At 50.2% G+C, this 24,933-nt stretch overlaps 2 protein-coding genes and 1 pseudogene across 3 annotated transcripts in view; 1 reads left to right on the top strand and 2 right to left on the bottom strand.

Annotated features, from left to right (window-relative positions):
- LOC119951769 overlaps nt 1-9,742 on the bottom strand; it is a 111,660-nt pseudogene extending 101,918 nt beyond the window's left edge.
- LOC119951818 (zinc finger protein 239-like) overlaps nt 1-24,933 on the bottom strand; it is a 295,099-nt gene that overhangs the window by 113,310 nt on the left and 156,856 nt on the right. The window lies entirely within an intron of this gene.
- LOC119951839 (zinc finger protein 214-like) overlaps nt 9,976-24,933 on the top strand; it is a 30,750-nt gene continuing 15,792 nt past the window's right edge. The window contains exons 1-2 of one of the 2 annotated variants that reach the window (XM_038775213.1): nt 9,976-10,122; nt 14,875-14,961. The gene's annotated coding sequence lies outside the window, so the exon portion shown is untranslated. Of the gene's footprint in view, nt 10,123-14,874; nt 14,962-24,133; nt 24,220-24,933 lie in introns of those variants that run through there. The other variant, XM_038775211.1, reaches the window with a different exon arrangement.

The following is a 24,933-nucleotide window of genomic DNA, read 5'->3' as shown; positions in this document are numbered from 1 at the left end:
GAAATGGTCAGAGATTAGAAAGTGTAGATGTACAAAGGGACCTGGGTGTCCTCATCAATAAGTCACTGAAGGCTAACATACAGGTGCAGCAAGTTATTAGGAAGGCTGATGGGATGTTGGCCTTTATCACAAGCGGATTTGAGTACAGGAGTAGTGAAGACTGGCTTCAATAGTATAGAACCTTGGTTAGACCACAGCTGGAGTACTGTGTGCAGTTTTACTGCCCTTACCTTAGGAAAGGTATTATTGCCACAGAGGGAGGGCAATGAAGGTTCACCAGACTTGTTCCGGGGATGGGAGGTGTTGTGTCTATAAAACCTCTGACACTTCGACCAGTTTATTAATCAAATGTTTTACCCAGGTATCTTTACTGACCAGGTAAACAAAGGACAACGCAGTGTAGAAATCACATAACTTTATTCCACAAGCAGTAAAACAGTTACCCTTAAATTATCCCACTAATTACAGTCCCAAGATTCTCAATAGTACCCGAGCCGATGGACTCATTCGAGCTGCGGGTTCGATTCTGTATCTCAATCTCCTCGGGGTCTTCTTCCGAGAAGATGGGTCTCGCCGCTGCTTCTTTCCGTCTCTGGTCAGTCGTCTCGATTACCTCTGTGTGGAGTCTTCACTGCTGGGCGGTCCGAGGGTTCGATCATTATACCATTTCTGTGTCCTTCCAGAATGTTCTCTGACCCCAGCCGATGAGATCACAGGGTGGGTGTGGCACCACCCAATGGGGTTACTAATGGCCACTCAGCAGGACACCGGGAATCTGTCCACCGGAGTCCATTTCCCGGTGCATTGTTTGTTATGTAACTTTGTCTATTCAAAACAATCAATCGATGAATAGAGCCAATTATCTCTTGATTGGTGATTGATAGAACAGAGCAGCTCCAGACATGTGCTGGCAGCTTGTCGGAGTTCAGTGTATTCAGGCTGGTTGCTGGAGCAGCTGTGGCTTCATTTAAAATGGCCAATTTTTAATTTAAAGTCTCTGATTTTATCGAGTCTGAAATACAGGCCACTGCACATTTTACCAGAGGACTGCCCTATGGTGAGACATTGGGGAAACTGGGCCTGTATTCACAGTTGTCTGTGCTAGATTGGGAAAATACAATAAAAGCTATGACGATAGACAGGCAATCACAAGTATTTGAGGAATTGTTACATATTTACATAAAATATAGACTCCCTTAATAAACAAAAATCCAACAGAAGTTTTGCAACCGTGGCTAATAAGCAAAGTTAAAGATTGCATTAGATCAAAGGAAGAGGTTCATAAAGTGGCCAAAATCGTAGTAAGCCTGAGGATTGGGAACTTGGTCCTCCTTTGCTGAAAACCAAACCACGAGACTGATAAAGAAAGAGAAAATAGAATATGAGAGCAAACAGGCGAGAAACATAAAACCGACCGCTCCTATAGGAATGTGAAAAGGAAAAGATTGGCAAAGACCAATGTGGGTCCATTCCAGGCAGAGACAGGAGAGTTTATAATGGGGAATAAGGAAATGACAGAGAAACTAAACAATGTGTGTCTGTCTTCACGGAGGAAGATACAGAAATTTCCCCCAAATGTGAGAACACCAAGGGACTGGTGACAATGAGGAACTGAAAGAGATTGGTAATCGTGAAAAATTAGTACTGGAGAAATTAATGTGGTTGAAAGTTAATAAATGGTATTTTTTCCATGTATGGAATGATCTGTCTGGACTGTACGTAGAACAATACTTTTCACTGTACCTTGGTACACGTGGCAATAAAGAAATGAATCAGAAATCTCCAAAAGCTGATGCTCTACATCCCAGAGAGTTGAAAGAGGCGGCTGGAGAGATAGTGGATACATTGGTGATCATCATTTGGGGATTTATTAACTTTCAACCACATTAATTTCTCCAGTGCTACTTTTTCACTAATATTAATCACTTTCAGTTCCTCGTGATCACTAGTCCCTTTGGTTCTCTTGTGTTTTTAGGACACTTTCTGTATCTTCCTCTGTGAAGACAGACTCACATTGTTTAGTTTCTCTGCCATTTCCTTATTCCCCATTATAAACTCTCCTGTCTCTGCCTGGAATGGACCCACATTGGTCTTTGCTAATCTTTCCCTTTCACATTCTTATAGGAGCTTTTCCAGTCGGTTTTTATGTTTCTCGCCAGTTTGCTCTCATATTCTATTTTGTCTCTTTTTTTAATAAACATTTTATTGAGGTTTTTTTGGGCATTGAAACAGCAGCAATATAAGCAATGTACATAAAAATATAAACATAGTGCAAATACCACCTCCCTCCCCCACAGGTCCCACCATTACTTAACCCCCTAATCTACGCTAACCATAGAAATTGTCATAGCTCCCCTCCCCTTTCTGCTGATGATTCATTCTCCGCAAAGAAGTCGACGAACGGTTGCCACCTCCCGGCGAACCCGAACAGAGACCCTCTCAAGGCGAACTTGATTTTCTCCAGAGAAAGCCAGTCATGTCCGATAGCCAGGTCTCCGACTTCGGGGGCCTCGAGTCCCTCCATGCCAGTAATATCTGCCTCCGGGCTACCAGGGAAGCAAAGGCCAGAACGTCCGCCTCTTTCTCCTCCTGGATTCCCGGATCCTGCGACACCCTGAAAATCGCCACCTCCAGACTCAGTGCCACCTTCGTATTTAATACTGTGGACATGGTGTCGGCAAACCCCTGCCAAAATCCCCTCAGCCTTGGACATGTCCAGAACATGTGGACATGGTTCACTGGCCCCCCCGCACATTTCACACACCTGTCTTCCACCTCAAAGAATCTGCTCATCCGGGCCACTGTCATGTGAGCCCGGTGAACGACCTTAAATTGGATCAGGCTGAGCCTGGCACATGTTGCGGTCGCATTGACCCTACTCAGCACGTCCGCCCAAAGGCTCTCCTCTAACTCTCCCTCCAGCTCCTCCTCCCACTTTCGCTTCAGCTCCTCGGTCTGTGTCTCCTCTGAAACCATAAGCTCCTTATAAATGTAAGAAACGCTCCCCTCACCTATCCAACCTCTGGAGACCACCCTATCCTGAATCCCCCTGAGTGGCAGGAGTGGGAAGGTTGATACCTGTCTATGCAGAAATTCCCGCACTTGCAGATATCGAAATTCGTTTCCCCCCGCCAACGCAAACTTCTCCTCCAGCGCCCTCATACTCGGGAAGCTTCCTTCTATAAACAAGTCCCCCATCCTCTCAATCCCCGCTCTCTGCCAAATTTGGAACCCCCACCGTCCATCCTCCCCGGGCAAAGCGGTGATTATCTCAGATTGGGGACCATACCGATGCCCCCTCTGCTCCCACATGTCTCCTCCACTGCCCCCAGACTCTCAAGGGCCGCCACCACCACGGGGCTGGTGGAGCACCGCACGGTGGGAATAGCAAAGCCGATGTTACCAACGCCCCCAGACTTGTTCCCTTGCAAGAAGCCGCGTCCATGCGCACCCATGCCGGCTCCCCCCCACCAGCCACCTCCTCACCATGGCTGTACTAGCTGCCCAATAATAATTGCTAAAGTTCGGCAGCGCCAGCCCACCCTCCCCCCCCCCCCCCCCCCCCCCCCCGCCCCCGACTCCGCATAAGCATTGCCCTCTTCACTCACGGGGACTTGCCCACCCATACAAAGCCCACAATAACTTTATTGACCCGCTTAAAAAAGGACCGCGGGATGAAGATGGGGAGACATTGAAGAACAATCAGGAATCTCGGGAGGACCATCATTTTCACCGCTTGGACTCTGCCCGCCAGAGACAACGGGAGCGCATCCCATCTCCGGAAGTCATCTTCCGTCTGATCCACCAACCGGGCCAAGTTCAATGTATGTAGCCAGCCCCAATCCCACGCCACCTGGATACCTAGGTACCTGAAACTGTCCCCCTACTACTCTGAATGGCAGGTCCCCCAGTCGCCTCTCCTGATCCCTCGCCTGGCCTACAAACATCTTGCTCTTCCCCACATTGAGCTTATACCCCGAATAGCAGCCGAATTCCCCCACAATTCCCATAATTTCTTCCATCCCCTCAATCGGATTCGAAACATACAAAAGCAGGTAATCCGCATACAGTGAGATTCTGTGCTCCCCACCTCCCCCGGACGAGCCCCTTCCAGCCCCTTGAGGCCGTCAGAGCAATTGCCAGCGGCTCTATAGCCAGTGCAAACAGCAGTGAGGAGAGGGGGCATCCCTGTCTCGACCCCCCCCGTGCAGTCTAAAGTAGTCCAAAGTCGTCCTGTTTGTCTGTACACTTGCCACAGGTGCCGGGTACAGCAACCTGACCCAGTCAATAAAGTCCCTCCCAAATCCGAACCACCCCAGGACCTCCCAAAAATAATCCCACTCAATCCGGTCAAAAGCTTTCTCCGCATCCATCACGACCACTACCTCCACCTCCCTACTTTCCGGGGGCATCATGATCATGTTTAACAGCTTTCGTACATTGGCCACGAGCTGCCTGCCCTTAACGAACCCCGTCTGATCCTCCACAATAACGATCGGCACACAATCCTCAATCCTGGAGGACAAAAGTTTGGCCAGCAGTTTGGCATCTACGTTCAACAGGGAAATCGGCCCGTAGGACCCACATAGCTCCGGGTTCTTGACCCATTTCAGGATAAGCGAAATAGTGGCCTGTGACATCGTCTGGGGCAGAACCCCCCCCCTTTCCCTTGCCTCTTTAAACACCTTCATCAGCACCAGTCCCAATATCCCGGAAACCTTTTATAGAACTCCGCTGGGTACCCGTCCGGTCCCGGGCCCTTACCTGCCTGCACGGCCTTCAGACCCTCCACTATCTCTTCCAACCCGATCGGGGCCCCCAGTCCTTCTACCAGCTCCCCATCCACCTTCGGGAAAGTCAGCCCCTCCAGGAAGTGCCTCAACCCCTCCGGCCCTGCAGGGGGTTCTGACCTGTAAAACCTGCTGTAAAAATCCCAAAACATCTTACTAACCCCTACCGAGTCCCCAACTAAGTTCCCATCCCCGTCGATAACTTTCCCTATTTCTCTAGCTGCCTCCCCTCTTTCTGAGCTGCTGTGCAAGCATCATACTGGCCTTCTCACAATGCTCGTATATCGCCCCCCTCGCCTTTCTGAGCCGTTCCACTGCCCTCCCTGTGGGTAACAAGCCAAACTCCGCTTGTAGTCTCCGTCGTTCCCTTAAATGCCCTTTCTCTGGAGTCTCCACGTACCTCCTGTCGACTTGTAGGATCTCTCTCACCAGTCGGTCTGTTTCTGTCCTGTCCGCCCTGTCACTGTGAGCCAGGATCGAGATCAGCTCTCCTCTCACCACTGCCTTCAGCGCTTCCCAGAGCACTGCTGCTGAGACCTCCCCCGTATCATTCACCTGCGGGTAATGCAGCATGCATTTCCTCAGCGCCTCGCACACTGCTTCGTCCGCCAACAGCCCTACATCCAACCTCCATTGCAGGCGCTAATTGCTATCTTTACTCACCTGCAGGTCAACCCAGTGTGGAGCTTGGTCCGAGATTGTAATCGCCGAATACCCCGTGTCCACCACCCCTGCCAGCAAGGCCCTACCCAAAACAAAGAAATCGATCTGAGAGTATACCTTATGTATGTGGGAGTAGAAAGAAAACTCCTTCACCGTCGGCTGCCTAAATCTCCATGGATCCACCCCCCCTTCATCTGCTCCATGAACCCTTTCAGTTCCTTTGCCATTGCTGGTACCCTGCCCGTTTTCAAGCATGATTGATCCAGGCCCTGATCAATAACTGTATTAAAGACCCCTCCCATGATCACTTTGTGCGAGTCCAGGTTCTATATTCTCTTTATCAGTTTCTTGGTCCACCATTGCTAAATTCTGTAACAAGTTCCCAGTCCTCAGGCTCACTACTATTTTTGCCACTTTATGAGCCTCTTCCTTTGCTCTAATGGAATCTTTTCTTGTTCGCCACGGTTGCATCACTTTTCCTGTCTCAGATTCCCTGAGAGAGAAAGAGAAGAGAGAATGAAATGCAGCCCTGGATGTAATTGAAGCAGAAACAATAACAGCAGAATCCATCACTGATCAATTGTGAACTTGTTGGTGTCTCAGGAGAGACGAGAAAACACAGAATCGCTTCCCACACTGAGAGCAGGTGAACGGCCTCTCCCCAGTGTGAATTTGCTGGTGTTTCAGCAGGCTGCTTGACTGAGTGAATCCCTTCCCACACTGGGAGCAGGTGAACGGCCTCTCCCCGGTGTGAACTCGTTGATGTCTCCGCAGGTCAGATGTCTGAGTGAATCCCTTCTCACACTGAGAGCAGGTGAACGGCCTCTCCGCAGTGTGAACTCGCTGGTGTCTCCGCAGGTTCGATAAGTCCGTGAATCCCTTCTCACACTCAGAGCAGGTGAACGGCCTTTCCCCAGTGTGAACTCGCTGGTGTGTCTGCAGGCTGCTTGACCGAGTGAATCCCTTCCCACACTGGGAGCAGGTGAACGGCTTCTCCCTAGTGTGAACTCGCTGGTGTGTCTTAAGTTTGCTTGGCTGAGCAAATCCCTTCCCACAATGGGAGCAGGTGAATGGCCACTCCCCAGTGTGAATTCGCTGGTGTAACTTCAGGTTTTCTAAACAAGTGAATCCCTTCCTACACTGAGAGCAGGTGAACGGCCTCTCCCCAGTGTGATTGCGTCGGTGAATCTCCAGTTTAGATGGGACTCTGTATCCCTTCCCACAGTCCCCACATTTCCACGGTTTCTCCATCTTTTGGGTCAACTCGTGTCTCTCCAGGTTAGACAATCAGTTGAGGCCTCGTTCACACACAGAACACATGTACTGTCCCTACCCGCTGTGAATGGTCTGATGTGTTTTCAGGCTGTGTAACTGGTTAAAGCTCTTTTCACAGTCAGTGCTCTGGAACACTCTCACTCGGGTGTGTGTTTCTCGGTGCTTCTCCAGCCACACTGATGTTTAAACTTTGTTGAAGTCAACAGGTCGGGCAAACATTTCTCATAGATTTAATGGTCGATGAACCAAGTAACTCTATCAGATCTAGACGTGATGTTTGAGATTTCTGTCTGTAAATCCTATCCTTTTCACATCCTGTAAAAGGAGTTTACAAAAGACAGCACAGTCAGTACAGGATAGAAATTCAGAACAGATTATTTTAATTTCTCAGCAACATTCTTTCCTCTCTCATTCCCCAAAAGCTGTAAATCTCCATCCCACACACTCTCCCTCCATTCTCACTCTGCTGTATCTAATAATCACCCTCCCAATTCTCCTGAAGGTGCCGATTCAGGCTGATTGACAGATCCCTGCTCGCTGCTTCCTATCCTGGACACAGAGACCATAACAAATAGGAGCTGCAGTTGGCCATTCAGCCCATCAAGCCTACTCGACCATTCAATGAGATCATTGGCCAATCTACCTCAGCACCATTTTCCACACTATCCCCCATATCCCTCGATATCTTCAATATCGAGAAACCTATCAATCTCGGTCTAAAAATACTCGATGACTGAGGCTCCACAGTCCTCTGGGGTGGAGAATCCCAAAGCTTCAGCACATTGTCTTTAAATTCATTGCCGGGGGCTTCACGGTAGCACAGTGGTTAGCACTGCTCCCCTCAGTGCCGATGACCTGGGTTCGATCCCGGTGCCGAGTCACCATTCATGTGGAGTCTGCACATTCTCCCTGTGCCAGCGTGGGTCTCACCTCCACAATATAAATCGATGTGCAGAGTCGGTGAATTGGCCACGCTAAATTGCCCCTTAATTGAAAAAAAAAGAATTGGGTACTCTAAATTTCAATTTTGTTTGAAGGACAATTAAGTTTCGGAGCCAGATATGTAATTAAAGCATCATAAAAAGTGTGGGCTAATGTAATGTTGTTTGGATGAAGGGGATTCCCTGTGGAGTTAATTAGATTTCAGCTTGGTGAAATGATGTCAGTACTGGGAGGAGCCAAGCTTGAATGATGAGGGCCTTGAGCAAGGTGCTAAACAGCTTAAAGCTAGCACGCATGGCAGAGAAAGTTTTTAAAAATGCAAATAGTTGAAATAGACAAAGATAGAAACAGCGTAACGTTCTTTTTAGACTTTGAGCAGAATGCAACATGTGTTTTTTTAAATGTTTGGCAGTCTTGGGCATGATGCGAAGTCACGGTTTTAAAGTAACACATCTATTTTGTTAAACATGAGACAATGCTTTGTAATTGACATGCGCTGGAGAGACGGATTAAAATGTTTAAAGTCTCGGAACGGCAGTTGCAAATAACACCATAAGAAGTCTTACAACACCAGGTTAAAGTCCAACATGTTTGTTTCAAACACTAGCTTTCGGAGCACTGCTCCTTCCTCAGGTGAATTCAGAAGACCATTCGGCCCATCAAGTCTGCACCGGATCCTGGAAAGAGCACCCCACTTAAGCCCACACCTCCACTCTATCCCCGTAAACTAGTAACCCAACCTAACCGGAGGGCAATTTAGCATGGCCAATCTATCTAACCTGCACATCTTTGGACTGAGACGAAACTGGAGCACCTGGAGGAAACCCACGCAGACACAGTGAGAACATGCAGACTCCACACAGACAGTGAACCAAGGTGGGAATCGAACCTAGGACCCTGGGGCTGTGAAGCAACTGTGCTAACCACTGTGCTAGCATGCCTGATGCATTGTTTAAAGTATGGGACTCCTTCACAAATACATAGGCTCCAATTTGACTGACTTGCTCCTCCTGAGCTTTCCATGAGTGAATTCAATTTAATTTAGGCTGGGAGTAGGGCACAGTGGTTAATGCTGCTACCTCACTGGTTTAGCTCACTGAGCTAAATCGCTGGCTTTTAAAGCAGACCAAGCAGGCCAGCAGCACGGTGCGATTCCTGTACCAGCCTCCCTGGACAGGCGCCGGAATGTGGCAACTAGGGGCTTTTCACAGTAACTTCATTGAAGCCTACTCGTGACAATAAGCGATTTTCATTTTCATTTCATTTTCAGCACGAGGGACCCAGGTTCAATTCCAGCCTTGGGTTGCTGTCCGTGTGGAGTTTGCATATTCTCCTTGTGTCTTTGTGTGTTTCTTCCGGGTTCTCCGGTTTCCTCCCACTGCTCAAAGATGTGCAGCTAAAGTGGATTGGTCACACTAAATTGCCCCTTAGTGTCCAAGATGTTTAGGTTAGGTGGGTTGACCATGATCAATACACCGGGTTACGAGGATAGGATGGGGAGTGGGTCTCAGTGAAGGGCTATTTCTGAGGCTCAGTGCAGACTTGAGGGGCGAATGGCCTTCTGCACTATAGGAATTCTACGTCATTATGTTATGTTATTCATTTTAATTTAATTTTGCTATTCGTCTGGTTGTAATATTCGTCTCTCCTTAAATATCAGCCATCTCCTGGGGAAACCAGCCCTTTAATTGTGAACATTAGGAAAGAGACCATCCTTTTAGCCAGACAAATAAATGTGTCAAGCTGAGGGAGCAAAGGATGTCAATGTCTTTTAGAGAGAGAGAGAGAGACCTGGGCCAAGCTTTCCAGAGTCTGCACCCTCCCAGGATTCACTTCCTTTCCCTTCAGTTGCTGCAAGTGACCAACTGACTGTCAGAATGTGAAAAGAAATGGAAGGGGGAGAAAAGAAAGTGTTTTACTCACAGATGTTAGAGACAGGAGGAGGTTTCAGTCTGTGTGAGGTCCCAGGTTTCCTCATTGTCCAGCTTCCGCATTCAGACAACGGGGGAGCTGATTGGATGGGGAAGAGAGTCCTTCCGGTTTAACAACTCTTCCAATTGGTCAACAACTTTCCTGCGCACGCATAAGAATCTGCGGTGACGTCTCCGGGTTCCAGTGCGCAGGCCCGGCGCGCGGACACAGCAGCACCACCCACTCATTGTTCCCCCTCCTCCAGACAAGGTTTCCAGGCAACCGGCTGACAGCTCCGGCCAGAGCGAGAAGCCTCTCGGTGATTTTCCCTCCCCCCGGCCCGGGACTGCGCATGTCCAAGAGAGAGGAGAGAGTGTGCATGTGTGAGGGAAAGCCCACCCCTGACCTTCGTGCTGAGGTGTTGACCAATGGGAAGAGATAGGACCGGAAGGACTCTGCACCTCCAGCCAATCAGCGCGCGTGCTTTGTGTGAATGCAGATTGAGCTTCACACCGACTGAACTCTCCTGTCTCCAACATCTGTGAGTAAAACACTTTCTTTTCTCCCCCTTTCCATTTCTTTTTCATTCTCACCTTCAATTGGTCACTTGCAACAACTGAAGGGAAAGGAAGTGAATGCAAGTGCACATTATGGAAAGGTTGGTCCAGGTCTCTCTCTCTCTTAAAGACATTGACATTCTTTGCTCCCTCAGCTTGACACATTTATTTGCCGAGACTCTCTCTGAAGCTCAAATACGACAACTATAAATCATCCATGAGCCCTGCCCAGCCTGTAATATAACAGGGGCCAGTTTCGCTCAGTTGTTTGGACAGCTGGTTTGTGATGCAGAGCGAGGCTTCAATTCCCAGCTGAGGTTATTCATGAAGGCACCACCTTCTCAACCTTGTCTCTTGCCCGAGGTGTGTTGATCCTCAGGTTAAATCATCACCAGTCAGATGTACCCCTCAAAGGGAAAAGCAGCCTGTGGTCATCTGGGACCTTGCCGACTTTACCCTTCATCTAACAATTGAATCCACTCGATATAATCCTCACTCAATCCGAAGCCTCGAACCGTATGCACCAGATAATTCGACTCGAGCGAAAGCTTTCTCTGCATCGAAGGAGATCACCAGCCCATCCACTGTGTATTTCTGAAAAGCCTGAATCACATTCAGCAACCTTCCAACATTGTTACTGGAAAGTCTCCCCCCCCCCCCCCCCCCCCCCCCCCCACCCACACGATTGTTAGAAGGATGTCCTCCAGCCTTCTCAGCAAAACTTTAGATCGTAATTTGAAGTCAAGCTTCAAAAGAGATATTGGCCAATAAGAGGCACACTCTTCTGGGTCCTTCAGAATCAAAGAGACAGTAGCCTCCTGAAGAGTCAATGACAGCATCCCTGAGTCAAAAAAGTGACAATACATACCCATCAATGTGTCCAACAACAAATCCTCAAGCCCCCGATAAAACTCACACCCACAGCCATCCGGTCCCGGTGCTTTATCCGGTTACAGATCCTTCATGGCCTTTGAGACCTCTTCCCTAGAAAGGGGAGCATTAAGAGGCTCACGTTGGCTTTCTGAGGCCTCTGAAAGCTTCAGGGAAGAGAATAAATGCTCCATATCCAGCAACACTTCACCAGACTTCAGAGACTTTATAATCCTGCATAGAATTCCCCAAATCCCTGTTTATCTCCTCTGTCTTCACAACCCTCCCCCATGCCGCACAGGGGGAATTGTTCCAATGTCGAACATTTTCTTTGTCAAACAAGTCAAGTATTTGTTCGGTTTATTCCCAAACTCGTACAACGTCTGCCTAGCAAACCTTTCTCGACCTGCTGCATCAATAGGGAATCCAAAGCCACTCTTGCCGCACTAACCTCCTTCAGCAATAGCTTATTCGAGATCTCCTTATAATTCTGCTCGGCCTTCGTGAAACAAACCCCCAGATGTTGCTGGTTCTTCAGCATCCGAGCATAAACTTTACATGTCTCCCAAAAAATTTAAGGCAACACGGTAGCATGGTGGTTAGCATAAATGCTTCACAGCTCCAGGGTCCCAGGTTCGATTCCCGGCTGGGTCACTGTCTGTGCGGAGTCTGCACGTCCTCCCCGTGTGTGCGTGGGTTTCCTCCGGGTGCTCCGGTTTCCTCCCACAGTCCAAAGATGTGGAGGTTAGGTGGATTGGCCATGCTAAATTGCCCGTAGTCAATTTTAAAAAGTAAGGTTAGGGGGGGGGGGGGGGGGGGGTGTTGGGTTACGGGTATAGGGTGGATACGTGGGTTTGAGTAGGGTGATCATGGCTCGGCACAACATCGAGGGCCGAAGGGCCTGTTCTGTGCTGTACTGTTCTATGTTCTAAAATGGAGGGGGGAATACCAGGGGTCGAGTTAACCCAAAGGAAGAACTCAAACTCATTCTTAAAATGATTCATAAATGAAGTATCGTTGATCAGAGAGGCAGCAAACCTCCACATTCTCAACCTGGGGATGAACGCTCGAGTAGAAATTCCAGAGAAACAGGGTGATGGTCCACAATCGATGTTCACTACGGTGCAAGAAGACACCAGGTGTCGGATCGACCTTGAGATAAAAATGTTGTTGATTCTATTATGACATTGATTAGGGACATTGATTATGACATAGGGGCTGTTTAGCACAGGGCTAAATCGCTGGTTTTGAAAGCAGACCAAAGCAGGCCAGCAGCACGGTTCGATTCCCGTAACAGCCTCCCTGAACAGGCACTGGAATGTGGCGACTAGGGGCTTTTCACAGTAACTTCATTTGAAGCCTACTTGTGACAATAAGCGATTTTCATTTTTATTTCATTTCATTAGGGCTTGAAAGAAGGTAAAATCTCCGCACCTCTGGTGCAAAGTTCTCCAAACATCCACATAGCCCACCTCCTCACAAGTAAACGCCAACGGCCTAGCTTGCAGCATGAGGTGGTGGGATGGGGGGGAGGGGGGATCCTGGTAACCGGAAGCATATCTACCAGCGGATTTAAGGGACAGTTGAAGTCACCAACCACAAAAGAGTTTGTTGAAACTAACTCTGCAAAATTCGCAAAAGCCTTAGTAATTTGGGGATCCATAAACATTCATTATTGAAACAACATCTCCATGCACCGAACCTCTAATGATCACAGATCCACCTCCTTTGTCCTTGGTGTAGGTTTCAATCTGAAAAGTGATATTTTTATTAATAAAGATTGCCACACGAAATGGAACCCCTCTTTCCCACACCACTCCTTTAGCCACGTCTTTACTTCCCTAATTTTCTCATCCCTATGCCGATTTTCCTGCGAAATACTTTTTTCAGAGAGATTGCAGGAAGGATTACTTTGTTCATATGGGGAGGGAAGGTGGCCAGAGTTAGAAAGGTGCTGCGACAGAGGGGAAGGCAGGCAGGGGGTTTGGGTCTTCCAAACCTGATGTATTACTACAGGGTAGCGAATGTGGAGAAGGTGCGGAGCTGGGTCAGAGGGGTTGATTCCCAGTGGGTCAGAATGGAGGAGGGTTTGTCCCAAGGGGTCGGGATTGAAAGCACTAGCAACAGCGCCGCTCCCGATAGCTCCGGGGAAATACTCAGGGAGTCCAGTAATAAGAGCTTCATTGAGAATTTGGAGACAGTTCTACCAACACTTCGGGTTGGAGGCAGGATCAAGGAAAATGTCGATTCGGGGGAACCACAGATTTGAGCCAGGAGGTGGGATGGAAATTTTCGGAAATGGGAAGAGAAGGGGATTAAGACACTAAAAGATTTTGTTTCTTCGGGGTCGGTTTGCAGGACTGAAGGAGCTGGAAGCGAAGTATGGGCTGGAGCAGGGAGAAATGTTTAGATCTATGCAGATTCGAGATTTTGCCAGAAAGGAGATACAGAGCCTCCCGGTGGAGCCGGCCTCCACATTGCTGGAGGAGGTGCTGACGACAAGGGGACTGGAGAAGGGGGCAGTGTCAGCCGATTACAGAGCTATTTCGGAAGAGGAGAAGGCACCACTGGAGGGGATCAAAGCAACGTGGGAGGAAGAATTGGGAGAGGGTGTGGAGGAGGGGTTCCGATGTGAGGTGCCCCGGAGAGTGAATGCCTCCACCTTGTGCGCGAGGTTGGGGCTGATACAGCTGAAGGTGGTATACAGAGCATACCTTATGAGGGCGAGGATGAGCCGATTCTTTTGAAGGAGTAGAGGATGTGTGTGAACGTTGGGGGGGGGGGGCCCGCTAATCACGTTCATATGTTTTGGTCCTGTCCAAAGCTAGGGGAGTACTGGAAGGAGGTTTTGAGGGTAATTTCTAAAGTAGTGGATGTGAAACTGGACCCGGGCCCCCAGGAGGCCATATTCGGGGTGTCGGACTGGCCAGGGTTGGAAACGGGTGCGGAGGCAGATGTTGTAGCCTTCGCCTCGTTGATCGCCCGAAGGCAGATCCTGATGGGTTGCAGAGCAGCCTCTTCAGCCTGTGCCCTGGCGTGGCGGGGGGACCTGTTGGAATTCTTGACTCTTGAGAAGGTTAAGTTTGAACTGAGGGGAAGGATGGACGGGTTCTACAATTCATGAGCATTATTCATTATGCACTTTCAAGAACTGGATAACATCGAACATTAGTTGGGCCGTGTGGGTGAGAGGGTTGGGGGAGGGATGCGGTGTGTGTTAATGGCGACTATGGGCGATTCCTCATTCCTTTTGTCATTTGTTTATGTGAACATGTGAGCTAATGTTTGGGGTTTGATGGGAGGATGGGATCGTTCTTATTGAAATGGGGATTGACATATTTGTTTCTGATTATTGTTGGTGGGTGTAAATTTGGGAGAAAAGAGGAGAATAAAAAACTATTTTAAGAAAAACTGACTCTCAACATGTTTTATCACCCAAATGTACTGGGGAGTTAAAATTGGATTGGCTGCCAAACTCGGCTTATCTTTGTTTTGGAACAGACTGACCTAAACACGGGCTGCTTACTTTCAAACCTATCTCTTGAATCCTAGCGGTTTGATTTTTTTCAAATCAGAGTTTCACATTAGATGAAGTTTAGTTTCCTATGCAAAATAATTGTAAACATTTTTTAGAACTAAACCCAATTAAAAGAACTCTAATTAGCATCTCAAATGGAACAGTAAATTCATTTGTTACATTTTTAACTATAACTGTTGCTAACTCACCAGTACAAGGGAGGGGAGAATATATGACTGAATGTTTAGGGCAGCCTCCCCCTTGGTAATCGCAGGAGGAGCTGTACTTGTCCTTATCAACTTGCTTTGAATGACCTTGGCTTAAAGTTTGCAAAAATGCTTTTTCACAGACAGAGTTTTCCTTTGAGACACAAGCCTGTATTTCATTTCCAACCGTCCAGCTGAATTATCGCTCAGTTTCCTGCAGCTTCAGGCAGGTAAAGTGACACCATTGCCATTCCTCAGCAAATTTGTGTTCCTTCAGGATTAGCCTTACCCTGTGGGTTTACTAAATGTCTCTCCTTTTCCTTCAATTCCCAATATCTATTGGTTCTGGCCACAGGGAGATGAGGCTCAGTATCCTCGGCCCAAGGGCGGTTGGTGATTGTATTTTATCCACTGGGGCGGCCCCACCCTATCTGCCCAACTGTGTTGCTGCAAACTGCAGCCACCGGCTGGGCTGGATTGTCTCATTCCTTTGTCTAATTATTCACTAAATATAGGCTGCTCATAATTATTACCCCTTTTGTTCTCTATCCTTCTTCTGACCCACCCGCCAGCTTTCCTGTTCCCCAGCCGTAAGGTCTGGGTCCCAACCATCTTTCTGCATTAACTGAGATTGATGTTCCGCTATGAACCCTGTGATGGAGCTCACGGCTCCTCAATCAGAACCCGGAACATTCCCTTTCTTTTTGTATTCGGCATTATTTATTTATTTATTTTCTGACACGATGGAGGGAGAAATATAACAAATAGACAAAGGGAAAGAAAATCAAAAGCGCGGGCTTTCCTCTGTTTTCCCGCGCGCGGGGCAGAGGAGGGGGGAGGGGAGGAGTGCGGGGCGTGGCTAGCAATGGCGACCTTTCCCGCGCTGGAGCGGGGCCAGGGAGGAGTGGCAAGGGGGGGGAGGCCCCCCCCCCACGCCGGGGGGAGTCGGAGTGTGGCAGGAGCAGCCGGGTCAGCGTGAACCAGCTGACTTACGGGAGTACGATGGAGGGTACATCGCGGCTAGGAGGGGTCCTAGCCTGGGGGGGGGGGGGAGGGGGGTTAGGGAGGGACACCGGGTTGCTGCTGAAAAGACCAGAAACGGGAAGTGGAGGACTGGAGAGGGGGGGGGAGGGGGACATCGCCATGGGGAGCGGGTCAGAAGGGGAGGGTCGACCCGGGGCGAGCAGGGAACAGGACATGGCTAATCGGCAGGGGAAGGGGGCGGGTCGTCCCGCGACCCGGCTGATCACTTGGAACGTGAGGGGGTTGAATGGGCCGGTCAAGAGATCAAGGGTATTCTCACACCTGAAGGGACTGAAGGCTGATGTAGCAATGTTACAGGAGACCCATTTGAAGGTAGTGGACCAGGTTCGCCTGAGAAGGGGGTGGGTGGGACAGGTGTTCCACTCTGGATTGGACGCAAAGAACCGGGGGGTGGCGATTCTGGTGGGAAAGAGGGTGTCGTTTGTGGCGGAGGAGGTGGTGGCGGATAAGGAGGGTAGGTATGTGATGGTGAAGGGTAAGCTGCAGGGGGAGAAAGTGGTGATGGTCAACGTATATGCCCCGAACTGGGATGACGCGGGTTTTATGAGGCGCCTATTGGGCCTCATTCCGGGACTGGAGGCAGGGGGCTTGATCATGGGGGGGGACTTTAACACAGTGCTGGACCCCGGGCTAGACAGATCGAGCTCAAGGACCAATAGGAGGCCGGCAGCGGCAGAAGTGCTGAGGGGGTACATGGAGCAGATGGGAGGAGTAGACCCATGGAGGTTTGGTAGGCCGAGGGCGAGGGAGTATTCCTTTTTCTCCCACGTCCATAGAGTGTACTCCAGAATCGATTTCTTCGTGTTGAGCAGGGGGCTGATCCCGAGGGTACGGGAAGCTGAGTACTCGGCCATTGCGATCTCTGATCATGCACCGCATTGGGTGGATGTGGAAATGGGGGAGGCGCGGGACCAGCGCCCGCTGTGGCGGCTGGATGTGGGGCTGTTAGCGGACGACGAGGTGTGTAAAAGGGTCCGGAAGAGCATTGAGAGCTATCTGGACTTGAATGACACGGGTGAGGTGCAGGTGGGGATGGTCTGGGAGGCCCTGAAGGCAGTGATCAGGGGAGAGCTGATCTCCATAAGGGCGCACAGAGAAAGAAAGGGGAGGCAGGAGAGGGAGAGGCTGGTGGGGGAGCTATTGGAAGTGGATAGGAGATATGCGGAGGCACCAGAGGAGGGGCTGCTGGGAGAACGGCGCAGCCTGCAGGTCAAGTTCGACCTGCTGACCACCAGGAAGGCAGGGACGCAGTGGAGAAGGGCACAGGGCGCGGTCTATGAGTATGGGGAAAAGGCGAGCAGGATGCTGGCACACCAGCTTCGCAAACGAGATGCGGCTAGGGAGATTGGGGGAGTGAAGGAGAGGGGCGGGAAGGTAGTGCAGAAGGGGCAAGAAGTGAACGGGGTCTTCAGGGATTTTTACAAGGAGTTGTATCGGTCTGAGCCGCCGACGAGGAGAGGGGGAATGGAGGACTTCCTAAACAAATTGAGGTTCCCAAGGGTCCAGGAGGGGTTGGTAGAAGGGCTGGGGGCGCCAATAGGGCTAGAGGAGCTAGTCAAGGGAATAGGTCAGATGCAAGCGGGGAAGGCGCCGGGGCCAGATGGGTTCCCGGTGGAATTCTATAAGAAAAATGTGGACTTGGTGGGACCGGTACTGGTACGAGCCTTTAATGAGGCGCGAGAGGGGGGGGTTCTGCCCCCGACAATGTCGCAGGCTCTGATCTCCCTGATATTGAAGCGGGATAAAGACCCCGTGCAGTGCGGGTCCTACAGGCCTATCTCGCTTCTGAACGTGGATGCCAAGTTGCTGGCAAAGATCCTGGCAGCTAGAATAGAGGATTGTGTGCCAGGGGTAATCCATGAGGACCAGACGGGGTTCGTGAAGGGGCGGCAGCTCAACACGAACGTGCGGAGATTGCTGAATGTAATTATGATGCCGGCAGTGGAGGGGGAGGCTGAGATAGTGGTAGCGCTGGACGCGGAGAAGGCATTCGATAGGGTGGAGTGGGAGTACCTGTGGGAGACGTTGGAACGGTTTGGGTTTGGGGAAGGGTTTATTAAGTGGGTGAAGTTGCTCTACTCGGCCCCGACGGCGAGTGTAGTGACAAACGGGAGGAGGTCGGAGTATTTCGGGCTCCACCGAGGGACCAGGCAGGGATGTCCCCTATCCCCCCTACTTTTCGCACTGGCGATTGAACCGTTGGCGATGGCACTGAGGGGTTCAGGGGGGTGGAGAGGACTGACTAGGGGAGGGGAGGAACATCGAGTATCGCTGTATGCGGATGATCTACTGCTGTACGTGGCAGACCCAGAAGGGGGAATGCCGGAGATAATGGAACTATTAGCAGAGTTTGGGGACTTTTCGGGGTACAAACTAAATTTGGGCAAAAGCGAGGTTTTTGTGATACACCCGGGGGACCAGGGAGAGGGTATTGGGAGACTCCCCTTCAAGCGAGCAGGAAAGAGCTTTAGGTACTTAGGGGTGCAGGTGGCAAGGAACTGGGGGACCCTCCACAAGTTGAACTTTTCCAGGCTGGTGGAACAGATGGAGGAGGAATTTAAGAGGTGGGACATGGTACCGTTGTCGCTGGCGGGGAGGGTGCAGTCAATCAAAATGACGGTCCTCCCAAGGTTCTTGTTTTTATTTCAGTGCTTGCCCATCTTCCTCCCTAGGGCCTTCTTCAAAAAGGTGACGAGTAGCATCATGAGCTACGTGTGGGCGCATGGCACCCCAAGGGTGAGGAGGGTCTTTTTGGAGCGGAGTAGGGACAGTGGAGGGCTGGCACTGCCCAATCTCTCGGGGTACTACTGGGCGGCAAATGTGTCAATGGTGCGCAAGTGGATGATGGAAGGGGAGGGGGCAGCTTGGAAACGAATGGAGAGGGCGTCCTGTGGCAACACAAGCCTGGGGGCCCTAGTAACGGCACCATGGCCGCTCCCCCCCACGAGGTACACCACGAGCCCGGTGGTGGCGGCCACCCTCAAGATATGGGGGCAGTGGAGGCGACATAGGGGGGAAATGGGAGGTCTGTTGGCGGCGCCAATAAGAGGGAACCATAGATTCATCCCGGGGAACATCGACGGGGGATTTCAGAGCTGGTACAGGGTGGGCATACGGCAGCTGAAGGACCTGTTTATAGAGGGGAGGTTTGCGAGCCTGGGAGGGCTGGAGGAGAAGTTTGAGCTCCCCCCGGGAAACATGTTCAGATATTTACAAGTGAAGGCATTTGCTAGGCGGCAGGTGGAGGGGTTTCCCCTGCTCCCCAGTAAGGGGGCGAGTGATAGGGTGCTCTCGGGGGTCTGGGTCGGAGGGGGGAAGATATCAGACATCTACAAGATAATGCAGGAGGCGGAAGCAGCATCAGGGGAGGAGCTGAAAGCCAAGTGGGAAGGGGAGCTGGGAGAGCAGATAGAAGACGGGACGTGGGCGGATGCACTGGAGAAGGTCAACTCTTCCTCCTCGTGTGCGAGACTGAGCCTCATTCAATTTAAGGTGCTGCATAGAGCTCACATGACGGGGACAAGGATGAGCCGGTTCTTTGGGGGTGAGGACAGATGTGTCAGATGTCTGGGAAGCCCAGCGAACCATGTGCATATGTTCTGGGCATGTCCAGTGCTGGAAGGGTTCTGGAAGGGGGTGGCAAGGACGGTGTCGAAGGTGGTGGGGTCCAGGGTCAAACCAGGATGGGGGCTTGCGATCTTTGGGGTCGGGGTAGAACCGGGGGTACAGGAGGCTAGGGAGGTCGGAATACTGGCCTTTGCGTCCCTAGTGGCTCGACGAAGGATATTAATTCAATGGAAGGACGCGAGGCCTCCAAGCGTTGAAACTTGGATTAACGATATGGCTAGCTATATTCAGCTAGAAAGGATCAAATTTGCCCTGAGAGGGTCGGTACAGGGATTCGCCAGGCGGTGGCAACCTTTCCTTGACTTTTTAGATCAGAGATAGACGTTCGGGGTCGTGCGCGCGAGAGGGCGGGCGAGGGAGGGACATTTGCCTAGAGGGATTGTGTTGTAAATAATTTAAAAATTAGTAGGGGTAAATGTCTGTATGGAAAAACTCTTTCAATAAAAATTATTTAAAAAAAAAAAGGGAAAGAAAATGCAGTGAACTATGCGGCTTCAACTAGACACTCGAGTGAGCGTTGGTCCACTTGCAAGGCTTCAACAACGCCCATCAAACCTCTGCAGCTTCAACCAGACGCTCGAGTGAGCGTTGGCCCACCTCCGCGGCTTCGAGTCAGTCAGTGTGGCTTCAACCAAAATGGTCGGCCTGCGTTCAGTCCCTGGTGCGCGGTTTCAGACAGACACTTGAATGAGCGTCAGTCACGCCTGTGGAGTTTCATCAACGTTGGTCACAGCGAGACATAGTGTTAGAGCGAGGAGGGCCAGGCATGTCGAGGATCACTGAGGGCACTGGGGGGGGGGGGCGGGCGCCACCAGGAGTGGGATAATATACAGCATAATAATTGCTTCTTTGCACAAATATTATGACATTATGATGCCTCTGTCACTTTCTTCTGCAATGCGGGCTGACCCCTGGTCCCTTTGCCCATCTCTCCACACATTACCCCCCCCGCCACCACCTGACGTGGCACCCACCCACCCTCTGGCCGTAGGCATGTCCCTGAGGCTCTGTCCCATCCCCTGGGTGTGCGGATGCTGTGTGTATGCTCTTGCCTCCCGCAGTGTTCAGGCACAGTGTCCAGGCATCAAGGTTTGATTGAAATGCCCGGCAATGACTCCCACATGCTACAAGGCCTGCCCACCCACGGGAATCCACTTGGCATCTGTGAAGGGCTCACTTTAAGGGCTCACAATTGCCCATTCCCTATCAGCAATAGCCTTCAGCCACACAGACAGACGCCTCAGCAATCGGTGGGGGTTACGGGTGGTCGTTGGGGTAGACGGGCAGGGACAAAGGTTACCCCTGGAATGGGAACACATGATCCAGGGGTTGGCATGGTGGTGCCCAAGTGGTTGCCACCCCCAGAGCCTTCCCCCTCCCCACCCCATGGTGACCCACCCCTGCGGAAGGTCCCCCACCCCCCGAGTACTGGGTCAGCATGCCCAGCGGACCCGGGCTCTTTGCCTGTGAGCAAAGTGGCTGCTCACCTCCTCGGCTCACCACAGGAGGCCTTCTGCCTGGTTCAAATTTTCAAAAGAAATACTAATCAGCGCCAGCGTGAGCACTTGCTGGAGAGGCCGCTGCCTGACGGGAGGCCGTTGGATCTGAGGTGTCTCGTTAATTGTATGGAAATGGGGCTGAAGTGGTGGTGATTGGTTTCTCGCCTCGCTCCGGCAAGATCCTGATTTCACCAAGGGGAGCGGGCTGGTTGCATCGTAAACTGTTTGGCACCTGGCACGGATCTCGTTTTTGGCATTTCCCGCTATTCAGCGGCTTCATTACTCTTGATCAAGAGCTCAACAAGGCTGGAGAATTGCGCTCAGAGTCTATAGTGTCAGCAGTGGCTCAGTGGGCAGCTCTCTCACCTCTGAGTCAGAAGGTTGTAGGATCAACCTGTTTATAGACGGGAAATTTGCGAGCCTGGGTGAGCTAGAGGGGAAGTTTGGGCTCCCCCCGGGGAACACCTTTAGGTACATGCAGGTAAGGGCGTTTGTCAGGCGGCAGGTGGCGGAGTTCCCTCTGTTGCCACCGCGTGGGGTCCAGGACAGGGTGGTCTCGCGGGTGTGGGTTGAAGAGGGGAGGATTTTGGAAACGTACCAAGTGATGCAGGAGGTAGACGAGGCCTCGGTGGAGGAGCTGAAGGGTAAAAGGGAAGAGGAGCTGGGTGAGGAGATTGAGGAGTGGACGTGGGCGGATGCTCTAGGAAGGGTGAACTCCTCCTCTTCTTGTGCGAGGCTTAGCCTCATACAGTTCAAGGTACTGCATAGGGCTCACATGACCAGGACAAGGATGAGTCGGTTCTTTGGGGGCGGGGACAGGTGTATTAGTTGCTCAGGGAGCCCAGCAAACCATGCCCATATGTTCTGGGCATGCCCAGCGCTGGGGGAATTTTGGAAGGGTGTATCAAGGACGGTGTCGAGGGTGGTAGGATCCAGGGTCAATCCGGGCTGGGGGCTCGCAATATTCGAAGTTGCAGAGGAGCCGGGAGTGCAGGAGGCGAAAGAGGTCGGTGTTCTGGCCTTTGCGTCCCTAGTAGCCCGGTGGAGGATTCTTCTTCAGTGGAAGGATGCGAGGCCCCCAAGCGTGGAGGCCTGGATCAACGATATGGCGGGGTTCATTAAATTAGAGAGGGTGAAATTTGCCCTAAGGGGATCGGTGCAGGGGTTTTTCAGGAGGTGGCAGCCATTCCTAGATTTCCTGGCAGAATGGTAGGGAAAAAGGCTGGCAGCAGCAGCAGCCGGGGAGGGTGGGGGGGGGTCTTCTCTGTGGTTTGGGTTGAAGGGACGTGTATATGTGTTCTTTGTCAATGACGGGCGTTAATTTATTTCTTCTTTTTTGTATATACCGGGGTGGGGGGGGAGGGGGGGGGGAGGGGGTTTGTTCCCTTTTGTTTTTTCAGTTATTAATATTTTCTGTTACTGATATTTTGTGAAAATTTGAATAAAAATGATTTTTTTTAAAAAAATTCAGCAAAGGCAGACAATTCTACAATTGATGTAGAAAGGAAAATACAATTTGAAAGTAAACTAGCAGCAAACATAAAAATTGACAAAAGGTTTCTATAGGTATGTAAAGAGAAAAGATTGCTAAAAACTAATGTAGGCCCCTTACAATCAGAAGGGAGGGAAATTCATAACCAAGAACAAAGAAATAGCTGAGGAACTAAAGTTGTACTTTGCTTCGGCTTCACTAAGGAAAACAATAATGTACTGGAAGTTCTGAGAAACACCAGTTTGAGTGAGGAGCTGAAGGAGATTAGTATTAGTCAAGAAATGATTTTGGGGAAATTAATGGGATTGAAGGCGGAAAATCTCCAGGGCCTGATAATCTTATCCCAGAGTAATTAAGGAAGTGGCCCTAGAAAGAATAGATCCATTGGTGGGCATTTTCCTAAATTTTTTGGACTCTGGAATGGTTCTTCCAGATTAGAGGTGAGCGAATATAACCCTGCAATTCAAAAATGAAATGAAATGAAAATCGCTTTTTGTCACACGTAGGCTTCAATGAAGTTACTGTGAAAAGCCCCTAGTCGCCACATTCCGGCACCTGTTCAGGGAGGCTGGTAGGGGAATTGAACCGTGCTGCTGGCCTGCCTTGGTCTGCTTTAAAAACCAGCAATTTAGCCCAGTGTGCTAAACCAGCCCCTAAAGGGAGGAGGAGAGAAAACAGGGAACTATGAGCGTAACGTCGGTAGTAGGGAAGTTGCTGGAATCCATTATCAAGGATTTCCCAGCATTTGGAAAGCAGTGGTGTAATCAGACAATGTCAGCATGGATTTACGAAAGGAAAATCATGATTCACAAATTTTCCAGAATTCTTTGAAGATACAACTAGTAGAGATGACCAGGGAGAATCGGTAGATATGGTTCATTTATTTATGGTTCATTCTCCCTCTCTCCCCCAGAGTCTTGTGTAGGCCCAGACCAGGTGGCAACTTCCCTTCCCTGAGGACATCAGCGAACCAGTTGTGTTTTTATAACAATCCAGCAGTTTTTGTCACTTTTCCAAGTGCCGACCCCACAAATGACCAGATTCATTCAGAAGGCTTTCGACAAGGTCTCACATAGTGGATTAATATGTAAAGTTAAAGCGCATGGGATTAAGAGTAGTGCCTTGAGAAAGGTAGAAAGCTTGCTACCAGATAGGAAGCAAAAAGTTGCAATAAATGGGTCTTTTTCTGATTGGTAGGCAGTGACGAGTGGGGTACTGCATGTGATCTGCTAGGACCCCAACTGTTCACATTATTAATGATTTGGATGAGGGCAAAATGTCTTGTCTCCAAATTTGCAGATAATACAAAGTTGGGTGGGAGGGTGAGCTGTGAGGAGGATGCAGTGATGCTTCAGCAGGATTTGGACAGGCTGAGTGAGAGGGCACATGAATGTCAGATGCAGTATCATATGGATAAAATTGAAGTGATCTGCTTCAGTAGTAAAAATAGGAAGCCAGATTATTATTTGAGTGGGTGTAAATTGAGTGAGGCGGATACTCAGCGAGACATTCTCCCTCTCTCCCCCAGAGTCTTGTGTAGGCCCAGACCAGGTGGCAACTTCCCTTCCCTGAGGACATCAGCGAACCAGTTGTGTTTTTATAACAATCCAGCAGTTTTTGTCACTTTTCCAAGTGCCGACCCCACAAATGACCAGATTCATTCAGCTCAATTTCACAACCTGCCATTCTGTTTTTCTGGGTTCTCTCTCGCTCCCTTTTTTTTCTGTTTCAAATCAATTTCAAAGGGTGTTCGAAGGGGAGGATTTGCAGTCGGGAAACTTGAACCTCACATCAGGATCTGACAGAGTCGCCCAATTCATCATCAGGTCAGTATCATCAGATTTTGAACATGGAAGGAAAAAGCAGCATTTACAATGGGGAGAAACCGGACACGTGCTCGGAGTGTGGACAAGGCTACAGACGATTTTCTGGCCTGTTGTAACACAAGCACATTCACACTGGAGAGAGACCATATAAATGTGGAGATTGTGGGAAGATATTCAGATACCCATCTGAACTGCAAGCTCATCGGCGCAATCACACTGGGGAGAGGCAGTTCAACTGTCCCGTGTGTGGGAAGGGATTCACTCAGTCATCCACTCCTGGTGACACATCAGCGAATTCACACCGGGGAGAGGCCATTTATCTGCTCTGAGTGTGGAAAGCGATTCACTCATTCATACAACCTGCTGAACGACCAGAGAGTTCACAGCGGGGAGAGGCCGTTCCTCTGCTCTGACTGTGGGATGGGATCAGTGGCGGACTGGCCAGGGTGTCAGCTTGCCCGATGGCAAGTGGGCCCCTGATGAAGTGGGCCCCCTATATCAAATAAAAATGCAATAAAGAAACAAACAGAGACAACTGTTTTAGTAATAAAAAGGAATAAGGAAAAAAAGAGAACAGGACACAAATAAGCAGTGCATGAAAAGGAACGAAGCAGGGGAGGTAGTGGAAGGATGTGGAATAGGGGGGCCCGGGTCGGGCATAATTAAGGAAATTCCATGTTTTCAGCAAGAGTGTGTGAATTTAAAGATAAAGTT

Source organism: Scyliorhinus canicula, chromosome 17, assembly GCF_902713615.1.
Source record: "Scyliorhinus canicula chromosome 17, sScyCan1.1, whole genome shotgun sequence".
Classification (NCBI taxonomy): domain Eukaryota; kingdom Metazoa; phylum Chordata; class Chondrichthyes; order Carcharhiniformes; family Scyliorhinidae; genus Scyliorhinus; species Scyliorhinus canicula.
Note: the sequence above shows the minus strand (reverse complement) of the source record. Positions and strands in the feature narration are given on the sequence as shown.